The sequence below is a fragment of the Temnothorax nylanderi genome, unplaced genomic scaffold (assembly GCF_030848795.1).
Source record: "Temnothorax nylanderi isolate EJ_2023f unplaced genomic scaffold, tnyl_v1.0 TNYL_tig0215_pilon, whole genome shotgun sequence".
NCBI lineage: Eukaryota > Metazoa > Arthropoda > Insecta > Hymenoptera > Formicidae > Temnothorax > Temnothorax nylanderi.
The window spans coordinates 222826-235348 of NW_027249277.1; the positions used below are offsets into that span (position 1 = coordinate 222826).

At 41.3% G+C, this 12523-nt stretch overlaps 1 pseudogene; it reads right to left on the minus strand.

Moving 5' to 3' along the window:
• Nucleotides 1-8953: 8953 nt before the first annotated feature.
• LOC139779226 (nuclear pore complex protein Nup107-like) lies at nucleotides 8954-11687 on the minus strand (annotated as a pseudogene).
• Nucleotides 11688-12523: the final 836 nt, after the last annotated feature.

The following is a 12523-nucleotide window of genomic DNA, read 5'->3' on the forward strand; positions in this document are numbered from 1 at the left end:
GAACATTGCCTATCGGTACTCAGTGATGCAAGTTTGCAGACGCAACAGCATGCTAACAGCATGTGAAGAAGATATGCTGACAATGTACATCAAAACATGAGCTCACGTTTGCGTGCGTTCGTCTACCGTTCAGTTTAATAAAGGCGCGAGTGTCGCGCGCTTGCGCAAACACACACGTACACACGCACGCACACGCACGCATACACGCACACGCGCACACACACACACACACACACACACGCGCACACACACACACACACACACACACACACACACACACACACACACACACACACACACACACACACATGGGACCAGCCCCTTACCACGTCCATGTCGTTGGTCCTGGGTTATGCTAAGAGTAGGGATATAGTACTCGCGCAGACCCTATTTTTTCGTATTTGACTGACTGTAGCTCAAAAACTGTCCATTATTTAGCTTTGTGCATTACAGTTTTTGTTCAGTAGGTCATAAGCTACAACATATTAAAAAATTACCCGATTTCACCGAGATCCAATTTCCTATATAATTAGTGGGGGGTCCTTTTCCCTACCTATCTAATGCAAGGGAGCGACAAATATTACGCTTGGGGAAGAATAGGAGATACGGAGAACAAAACGCAATTGTCATACGAACAACTTAGAAAGGCAATAGACGCTGCTCGTGCAGGAAAGAAACGTTCGAGAAGAGCAAAGTCGCTTCCCAAACGCCTATCTGTGATCCAAGAGCAACCAGAGAGGACGGAAAAATCAAGCGACGCGGATGAAGAGGAACGATCGGCTTCAGCGTCTCGCTTAACGAGACGCCGATCGCGAAGACACGTGCTGTCTTCCAGCGAGGAGGAGGAAAAGGAAGTACGCGAGTTATCGTCGCCGCCGCCGCAGCCGCAACCGTCGCGGTCGCGACATTGGGAACATCTACGGGAACGATAACGCCGAAAACAAGGACGGCGTTCGCTAAATTATCATTAGCTCCCACACCGGAATACCTAGCCGCCGTAATGATTCTGTCGCCGCCGCCGCCGCCGCCGCCGACATTACGAAGATCAGCGCGTTTGTCGGCGCGCTCATCAGCGTCCGACGCGACGTCCGATGTCGCCGCGAGAACGGACGACTCTACGTCGACGAATAAGCCAAAAAAGAAAATGCTTATGCGTGTGAAACACTTCACAGAAGCCATGGACGTCGTTCTAATAAAGCATGCGCTCGAGACATATGCAATCTCCAACTTAACAACTTGGCTCTGCTTGAAAGAGGCACGCCCCGACTATTTCACGGCATTTACACCATCACAAATGAGATACCGGATCAAACAACTAATTTGCGGAATACACAAACCGAAATTCGGCGAAGAATCCTTGGAAGAATTACGAGCGATTCGCAACCTGATAAAGCACCAGAGATGGTAGGATGCAAATAGTCCATTGTAAATAGTTTAAGTCTCCCTTCCCTATTCCAACGATTCCTTTTCCTTCCCATTCCCCTTTTCCCCCCGCCGATGTGGTCGCCACCTTGTCGCGGTGGCGGGGCTTGAGCGTGCGTTCCCTCCTTGGGGACGCATCGACCAAGAGCGGCCACGATTTAGCACAAGTGTGTAATATCTTGTAGCTGTATTTGAAACTAGCTTCGAAGAGTGGGGGGGGTCGCCCCCCAACCCCCCCCCCTTGAATAAGCTATAATGAATTCTTCGAAGAGGCCGCGTGGACAGTGAGTGGGGTACTGGCTCCGCTCCCCCATACCCCCCCGCGAGGCCGCGCGAACAGAGAACCCCTTGAAACTTAAATTAATTTTAAAAAAAGAGGGGTCCAAAACGCGTTTCTCGACATTTAGAGTCGCCTGGCATAGACACAGGGAGACTGATTTTTCAAAGGCCACCTCTTGGAACTTAGAAAAATTTTTTCAAAATTTTCAAAAAAAGGTCAAAAAAGGGGGGGTCCAAAACGCGTTTCTCGACATTTAGAGTCACATGGAGTAGACACTGGGAGGTCGATTTTTAAAGAGTCACCCCTTGGAACTTAGAAAGAAAAATCCAGCTTCAACCCTCTCGTCCAAGTATACAGAACCCGAACGGGGGGTGCGGGGGGGATGGGACCTGGGTGGATGGATAGTCCTCCTCGAGTGCGTCAACTTCCCTTTTTATCCCAACCCCCCACCACCACCCCCCCTTGGAAGCTTCGGGCGAAAAACAAAAATTGCCAATATCACCACCAGAAGGGGTTGAACTAGAGGGATGGGACCTGTGCCACTTTTCGAATCGTAAAAAATCTCTCCAGGTTTCGTCATAAAAAATTTTTGAAAATTTTCAAAAATTCATAACTCCGGAACGGGGGGTGGTGGGGGGTGGTTCCAAGAGGGATGGACGCGTCTTGTCGAGGACTACCTTCGGTCCTCATACCCCAACCCCCTAGCTCCACCCCCTTGGAAGCTACGGCCAAAAAACCGAAAATGTCCATTTTCAACCCCTTGAAGGAGGGATGGGGGGGTGGGACCATGACCAAAATCCGTTTCATGAAAAATCTATTTGACATATGCAATAAAAAAAGTGCAATTCGCAGAAACCCTATAACCCTCTTAGGCAGAATGAGTAAATTCACTTTCCTTATTTCTGTATACAGTTTTGTTGAGTGAAACGAAAAAGCGCGGCAGGACACAAAAGGCGTGTGATGGCTCCTGCACACAGGATGCGGAAACGCTTGTCGCGTGACAAAAAAAGCGGCCCGGTACTCATGGTAGCCAACCAACGTATCATTTTTCCGGGAACCAGAAGCTTATTGGCTACCGCGTTGCTATACCGCGGAGCCATATTATAAATTCGTGTCCTGCGCACGAAATATACGCGCAAACTATAACGACATTGTTTCGATGTCGTTTCGACGCTTAACAACTTCTCGACATTAATGACGTCGCAACGATGTCGATTCGATCTCTAAATAATAAACTTTAAGAATATTGAATTATATATAAACCATATGTTATATAATATCTAAAATATTAAGAATTACACAAAACTCTCGATAAACTGTCTATTATACGCAATTTTTTGGTTGCTCGATAAATTCTTTTCGACACAAATTTCGAATCGACATGAACGACGTCGAATCGATATTATTTCGATGAATCATTTCTGACTGGGAACCCGGTCAGACTCTAGAACAGTTCATCACGGAGCTGAAGCAGAGGGCCATGAAGTGCAACTCGGCGAGTTACAAGATAGCCTCATCAAAACAATGATAATTTGTGGGGTTAATAATTCCACAATACGTGAACAGTTGCTCCAAAAAGACGAGTTAACTCTCTAATCATCGAGATGTCGAAAGCAAGAAGCATTGAGGGGGCACAGACCAACGGAAATAGTGTAGACGCCATTAACCGGAGGAGAAATCAGGGCAACCACCATGGCGGAATGTCTCCGGGCGGTAAGCAGCGACCTACCACAACGACCAGCGGCGGAAACAACAAGCAGACAAAGATGATAACGGACTGTACAAAATGCGGAAGGTCACATGCGTTAAATAAATGCCCGGTGTTCGGAAAAAAATGTAACGCGTGTCAAATTAAAAATCACTTCGCGAGTAAATGTCTTAGAAATAAAGATAAGATTAGTAAAGCGGAAAATAAAGTACACGAAGTAGAAGTAGGTAACTCGGAAGATTACATGTTTGTTGGCTCAATAGATGTCGATACAGTTGACTCAAAGGATAAGGTATTGATGAACGAATGGTCAACTAGCATTAAAATAAGAGACAAAGAGATAAATTTTAAAATGGACACGGGATCTCGTGTAAATACATTGCCGTTAAAGACATATAACGAGTTAGGTCTTCAGAAAAATGTTTTAAAAAGAACTAATGTAGTATTATCAGCGTATACAGGTAATTTGCTTAAGGTAGTCGGAAATTGTGTCATACCGTGCGTAGTCGGGAGAAAAAATTATAATCTTCAGTTTTTCGTGATAGACACAGATAAAAAACCATTGCTGGGATTACTGACCTTAATTAAACTAAATTTAGTACAGAGAATAGATGCAGTCGAGTCAGTAAATTTAAATTACAAGAAATTAATTAGCGATAATAAGGAGTTATTTGTAGGTATCGGTTGCTTAAAGAAACCGTATCACATAGAGCTAAAATAAAATGCGACACCTGTAGTACATCCTGCGAGGAAAGTGCCAGTGCACATTAAAGAAAAATTAAAAGAAACTCTAGACGCTTTAGAAAAACAAGGAATTATCGAGAAAGTCGATTATAGCACGGATTGGGTAAATAGTCTTGTCATTGTCAGAAAGCCTAACGGGGAATTGCGTATCTGTCTAGATCCACAAGATTTAAACAGGGTAATTAAGCGCGTATACTGTCAAATTCCAACACTGGAACAAATTACAACGGAATTTAAGGAGGCGAGGTACTTTAGCACTCTAGATGCAACAAAGGCGTTTTACCAGATACCGTTAGATAAAGAAAGCTCAGATCTGTGCACGTTCGCAACACCCTTCGGGAAGTATAAATGGTTAAGGATGGCGTATGGTTTATGCTCAGCCCCGGAAGTATTTCAGGAAAGTTACAGCTCAGTTTTTAACACAGAGGGTTCAGAAACGTATATTGATGACGTAACTGTTTGGGGAAAGACAAAAGAAGAACACGATAAAAGACTGTTAAAAGTGTTTCAGTTAGCAAAAGAAAATAATGTTACATTCAATTTAAGTAAATGCAAGGAAGAACGGAAATTGAATATATGGGCCACATAATTACTGACAAGTGCATGTATCCTAACCTAATGGAAATAAAATTTGTGCTATAATGGAGTTTCAACAACCGGAAAATAAAAATGACGTTCAGAGATTGTTAGGTATGTTGACGTACGTAAGTAAGTTTGTAAAGGATTTTTTAGATAAAACTGCTCCGTTAAGAAATTTGATAAAAGACAACGTAGAGTTTATATGGTCGACTGAACATACTAAAGCATTAGACGAAATTAAAAAAAATTCTCTGTAGTCAGCCAGTTCTACAGTTCTTTGACAAAGATAAAGAGACCGTTGTCTATTACTTGTAAGCAACAGCGTTACAGTTTGAAAAACTTTAACTTCCTCCGTACCTGATTCCATCAACAACCACAAAGTATCGGTAATATATCGAGCACCTTTCTGATCTACCGCCTGCTGCGTTATTAACCTCTGCATAATGCCCAGGCAAAACTTGATGATTTTTATGTCTTTACTCTCACACCCTTGAACTAGAGGATAAAGTATTTGATTTCTGCCCAGTTGACGCTTCGAAAGCAGGGCTTGGGGCTGTCCTTATGCAAAATAGATCACCTTGTGCGTATGCATCTAAAGCATTGACGGAAACTCAAACTAGGTATGCACAAATTGAAAAAGAATTACTTGCGATCTGTTTCGGACTAACTAGATTTCATGAGTACGTATTCGGAAAAAGGGTAATAGTAGAGACAGACCATCAACCCCTGGTTTCGATATTTAAAAAGCCATTGTATAAATGTCCTGCTCGATTACAAAAAATGAGATTGCAGTTGCAGAAATATCACATAGATTTAAGATATAGACCCGGTAAAGAATTAGTGATTGCAGATGCACTGTCGAGAGCGTACATCAAAGAGCACAATGTAGCGGAATGGGAAGAAGACATTGATGCTCAAGTTTGTCTAATAACTAGTCAAATAAATGCAACTCCTAAAAAATTAGAAAAGTTATTAGAAGAGACAAACAAAGATGACGAATTGGTTGAGCTTAAAAAAGTTATCCTAGCGGGTTGGCCTAAGAATACGAAAAAATTGTCGAACAGCGTGAAAAATTACAACCAATATAAAAGCGAATTAACTATTGCGAACGGTTTAGTCTTTAAGGGTCAAGGCCTTGTAATTCCAAAAAGTATGCGAAACGAAATGGTGAACAGAGTTTATTATAGCCACTTAGGTGTCAACAAATGTCTCAATAGCCCAGGAATCAATATTTTGGCCGGGAATGACAAATCAAATCAAACAAAAAATCGCTGAATGTTCGTTATGTTTAAAGTACGCGAAATCACAAAACAGAGAACCGTTAAGATCTCACGAAATACCAAATTTACCTTGGAATAAAATACGCTGCAATATTTTTGAACTAAATGGTAAAAAATATTTATTGTTAATAGATTACTTCTCTAAATATCCGGAAATCGCAGAACTCGGAAATAACATGACTAGCAATACTGTAATTAAAAGGATGAAAGCAATATTTGCGAGACACGGCATACCCCGGACGGTGATATCTGATGGAGGAACTCAATTTACTTCAAAAGAATTTGAACAATTTGCAAAAGAATATGAGTTTGATCACATACCATCGTCCCCGACGTATGCACAATCCAATGGAATGTCGGAAAGAAATATTCAAACTGTCAAAAGTATGTTTAAGAAAGCTTTAGAAGGGGAGTCGGATCTAGATCTCGCATTGTTACACTATAGAAACACACCAATACTTGGGAATGTCTCACCTGCGAAAGCGTTAATGTCTAGAAAACTTAGATCTAAATTACCGTATACAAATGAAATGTAAAACCTAAAGTCGCGACAAAACTAATGGCAGAAACTGTAGCTAAACTACAAAAAGACGAACAAAAGTACTATAATGCGAGAAATGCGAAAGAGTTGTGTCACGTCCGGGGTGAAATAGGGACGTCGGAGTGGTTTTGAGTGCACCGAAATGTGTAAACCGATGGGAATTCTTAGGCGGAACTCGCAGGTAAGTAGGAGTCTGTAGCTTCAATTTCGTTGGCGTTTCGTGTCGCGCTACACTCGCGGAGGATGAGTCGAATTTTCTGCGTTAATGTTTCTACTCGAGTGATTCTAGGTTTCGGATATTGCTTGGCACCCGGAGACGGTGGTTGCGATTTGGAGCTGTCGTGAACATTGGCGTGAGACTCGGGTGTTACCGAGTGTGAGGGAAAGTCATGAAATATGCTGGGATCGAATTCCCCGGCCGTATGATAGGCGCGCCGAAGCCTTTTCAACTGGTGGGCCTGTCCGGACCGCCTCGAGCGTACCATTGGTGACGATCGACTTACCTTATGATTATTTCTTATTATTATTCTGATTCCGGTTAAAGTGTGTATGTCGCCCTTCTCCTTGCTTATATCCTACGCAATCCTGTGTGCTTATGTCCTTGTGGCCGTGTGTAAATGTGTGTGTAGTCCTTAGGGGTAACGGGTAATTAAATGCTCGATATGTCGATATTCCTTAATCAAATTTTATTTTATAATAGCAGGAACGAGGAAAAAGCAGCGGAAATCAGAGAACGCCCTGGGGGAGGCGCGCATCTGAGTAAGGACTTCGCGAGAACGCCCTGGGAGAGGCGCGCATCGGCTCGAGGATCTATCGAGAACGCCCTAAGGGAGGCGCGCATCGACTGGAAGAGTCGGGTTTAAAGTCAGGAGGTAAGTAGAATGAAATTATTGGCTAATACGTTGCAACCAGTTTATTGTAAAACACACTTTGATTTCTTTTTACAGGTAGGATCGCAGTCACATCGACAACGGTGCGTGCTGCGAGTTCGATCGTAAGATACGCGCTCGCGGCTAAGTTCGATCACAGTAAACGCGCTCGCGGCTAAGTTCGATTTCAGAAAACGCGCTAGCGGCTAAGTTCGATCTCAAGAAACGCGCTCGCGGCTAAGTTCGATCACAGTGAACGCGCTCGCGGCTAAGTTTGATTTCAGAAAACGCGCTCGCGGCTAAGTTCGATCTCAAGAAACGCGCTTGCGGCTAAGTTCGATCACAGTGAACGCGCTCGCGGCTAAGTTCGAACTCAGCTCACGTTGCTCTCAGATAATGCCGGAACCGAATGTGAAACCCGAAAAGTCGAAACAGAACAGAAATATCCGGCCCGCGGGGCCTGTATTTATACTCCCAGTTCGGTGGGGTCCCGGGGTAAGGGACTACGGTCCACGCGGATACGTGAGAGCGTCACGCGAAAATCACGTGATTTTCCGAGAGCGACGTGTGCCGGTACATTCGATGGATGTAGCACGCTTAATAAACGAACTAATCAAAATATATGCTGTTTAGTTATTTCCGCGTTCCTTCCATTATATTATTCTTCAACTATAGTGCGATACTTATAATATCTATAATATATATATATATATTTATACTTATGACCTATATTATAATACTTTAACTATAATGCGATACCTTATACTATCATTAATGTACATTTTGTTTATTATTCTTCAATGATGTCGACATTATCAACGGTATGTGCGCTCGCGAAACGAACAAGCGACAATATTACGCGCTGTTCGTTACAGTTGCCACAGATACCAGACAATTTTTTTGTGTATGTTCAACGTAGTCCAAGGTCTAACTGGGATCCTGCCACGGTTTTATGTCAGATGAGAGATAGGTCGTACAAAGTCAAGCTTCAAAATGGCTCGATACTAATTAGAAATAGAAGGTTTATAAAGCTTGTTAAAACCCCGACCGTATCGTTAAACGCGGCTCCTAAAACAGAAGCTTCTAAAAAAGCGGAGAAAAGGATAGAACCAAAGATTTATATTGAAATAGTAGATAATGAGGTCGAACCGAATCCAAATGTAAACAACGAAGCTGAACTGCTGGCTAACAGAAGCACCTCAAGTGCAGAAGAGTTTGAAAATCCTAGAATGGAGTCAGAGAGTACAGGATCAGATTCTGAGGTGGAAGCAGGAAACCAAACTATAAGAACTGCGTCAGGCAGAGTAAGCAGACCACCTCAGAGACTGAAGCTGTAGATAGAGGTGCCAATGATTATATCCAAGCTTCATGTTTCATATGATTATTTTTGTATTGCATAACTCTTTTATGTTCTTGCTTACGACTAATCCTAAAAAGGGAGATGTAAGGTAAATGGCACTGCGTGCACCTTACGAAACAGAGAGCGCAACGACCGCCTACAGTCGTTGTGAATAAACTTCAGTTCGCTTCCTACCTGCCACGAGTACAGACTATATTCTTGTACCTTATCCACCTTACAACGCCCCTAAACTGTATAATTACCGATTTCGGATATCCCCAAGGTTCTTTCTTTTGGTTAAGACGAGAGAAAATTCACAGATCTTTTTGAATATCTCGTGTAATCTTTCCTTTGAAAATACCTATAAAGACAATAAATGTATTAATATACATATATGCTTTTTATAAAACTTATATTTAAATATGTTACGATAGTTATTTTACTGTTTATACATACTTTGTACAGCTGATATTGCTCGGAAGCAATAACTATGTCAGCCAGTTGAATGTAACCGTTGTGCTCGTTCATCTAGGACATAACCGAATGAATCGTCGAGCCAGCCGCCGTCGGGAAACAATAAAACATTAAATAATAATTGTTTCACAGCCTGATTTTAGATCCCCGCATTCGGTTTCGCTTGTGCTATTATATTTTGCATTAATGTTTTCGCGCACCTTCGTATAATGCTGCATCGTAGATTCCCATCTTTCGAATTCTGAATTGTACTGCGTCTTTCTGTGATCGTACGCAACCTTTTCCGTGAACGTGTCATATGTCGGCAACTCTTCCGGTGGCGTAGGTTTACCGTGACGATATTGCGAGAATCATTCGCCGAAACCTTCTTGAGCATCAAGATACGTTTTATAACAAAGGTAGTCTCTTATCGATGCAGCCGCTTTCTTCGACAAATTATTAGTTATCGTAAGATTCGTGAGTGTGCAGTCCATAGTCGGATACTCGGTCATAACTGATTCTATCGAATCTGATGGGATCTATGCAACATAAAAATAATACCGTTAATATAAAAACAACTACCGTTTAACTAAAAATAAATAAATTAATAAAAGTAATTCATTGCAGAATTATTTATAAACTGCGCTGAATTACCTTGTTAAATGCTTTTCGCGCCGCATCGATCTTTTCGTTAGTCAGGAAGTATCTAATGAGCGCGTTTGTTTGTCGTAAAGCTTCTTCTCTTTGACTTTGATAGAAAATCAGCCAATCCAGACCATTAATCTTTTCCATATCCGCCTCGATAATAGTTCCTTTTACGTTGCATCGCATTCTAGGTGTTTCTTACGTATATTTTCCACCACCAATTTCGTAATAGCTACATTCAAGTTCGCGTCTTCCACCGCGCGTAAACATTTCTTCCGCTGTTCATGCTCTTTAACACATTCTAAGTAAGAGGCATAGTGGTTATTTGATCCTCCTGAGGTAACGTGGCTGTGTAGAACGCGATTAAAGTCGGATCGCCTATTTCAATAAGGACGCGAACATATACTAGCAATACTTTGTCTTCCACTTTATCTTTTGTACTTTTCCCGATCTGCCTGAAGAACGTACAGTATTAGATGCGCCAGAAATCTGAGGAACTGCGAGTCGCAGGCGCCGATATCAATCACAATCATACTTTCAATCTCTTTCATTAACTTCGGTATCGATCTAATATTATATATTTTTGAATTAAATGATCGGGTTTGTTAGATTGTTAGATTGGGTACGTATTACTGGATTTTTCGACGCGTGCAATTCTTTGAACGCGTCTTCCAACGAGATTTTATTTTTCCAATATTTCTTCGGCATAATTGTATATATTTTCACCATCATTAACCTTAGTGCTGATTCGACTTTGATATCTAGAAGGCTCTTCACATATGTATCTTGCCAAGACGATGCTATCTGTAGTAGTAGTTGGACATTGCCGCAAAGACTTGCGTATATGGCACGATAGAATACACCTGCATGGAAAATATTTCTCTATATTTATTTACATAGAACAAACAGTTAAGTCTATAATTTATCATAAAGTTAAAAATGAGTAAAAATTTTAGTATTTTAAAATTGTTCGAGAGCACGCGGTAGCGCGGTGTAGCGCGAGGTAACAAAACGACCACAAAAAAACAGCAAGTCCAAAGAATACAATAAATGAAACAAAATGTATTCAGAGTTTAAGTATGTACAATTATTTATCACCTCCGAGACGAGGCTCTCTCCGGGCCAATCACCAATTTTATCGCGTTTTACAAACATTGAAGGATGTTCGAGGACTCAGTGCGTGATTGGTGGCCACATGCGCGTGGCTCGAATTTCGGGAGGGTGATTGGCCATCGGCGGCCTACGTCATCGTGCTCACGACAAAGTTTCGCTTGACGATCCGACGAGATCGTTGCTTGTTTTCGATCGCACTGTTTATAGCATGGATCTTTCCTTTGTGTAAGAGCGGTTGCTTGACTTTGTTGTTGCCGAGCGAATGTCAGCGAACTTTCCGGAATGCGAATGATAGAAAGATCCATGCTATACTGAATATTAACACGACTAATTTAATGCGATATCTTTGATTTTTGCTGAAGGCGTGCGAGCACAGGCATGCAACCAAACGCGATTTTCGGCATAATTATCGTAATCTCAAACAAAAATCTTTAGAAATCTAACAAAATGTTCTACATGATTACAATATTATTAAATAGATTACCTATGCGTTTATCTTGAGATAGTTTCCAAGCGCATAATTTCCAAAGACTTCTATTAGGATTCCCTTCGATTGGTAATTTAGTGTCTGTCAATGGAATGGATGGATTAATTACTGTAATTTGGATCGTGATTAGGAATTCATCCTAATAAACATGCGGCTCTCCAAGGTTGGCCACAGCCAGTGCATAGCCAGTGCATAGCCAGTGCTTGTGCTTTCTGAAGACGTCCACAACGTACCTATGAAAGATCTTAACCTTGAGAAGAAGTACGAGTTCTTCGTTCTCATGCTCGAATACATTTAGGATAATGTGCAGTTTAATTCTAGAATCTACGCTGCTAAAATCAGTATACGAATATTGCACGGTACTGCCAAAAAAGTTTGACGCCTCTTCACCCTTCAAAGTGCCGACCTTGATGCTCTGTAGCAAGCCTGAAAAATAACATACAGAGAGATACAAATAAAGATATGATAAATGATAAGGTAAACATAAAATTCAAATTGGTTGTATCGGTCAAAATAAAAGTGATGCTTGAAGCGGAAGAAAAGTACTTGCTCATTTTCTTTACACAACTAAACGTTTTTAATAGTGTGTTAAGCAATAGCATATCGGAGTTTATTAACTTTACCTCCTAGCATTGACGTCAAGCTTGTCATAGGAGCAAACGCATTTTCTTTCTCACCATCGCTACTATGGGACTTTGTGTCGATGATCGATTTGACCATTTTATTTTCATATGCTGTGCATATGCTGTCTGTCAATGAACCTGTAAATAATTTTAGTTTTTTAACTTTACGCATATACCATTAAAATAAAAATTAGTTTTTTAACTTTACGCATATACCATTAAATAAAAATAAATAGATATTATTTTCAACATGCAGTTGCGTAATCTTGTAAAATGTAAATTGTAAAAGAGAGATCTTATATAAGTTATAACAACTTGATTACACGTAATATTTGCAAAAGAGGGTAAAAGGGGTAAAAGGGGTAAAAGAGGTAAAAGATGAAGGATACAAACCCGAAGAACTACTTTCTGTCAGGCCTGTGATGACTGGCGTTGCATCT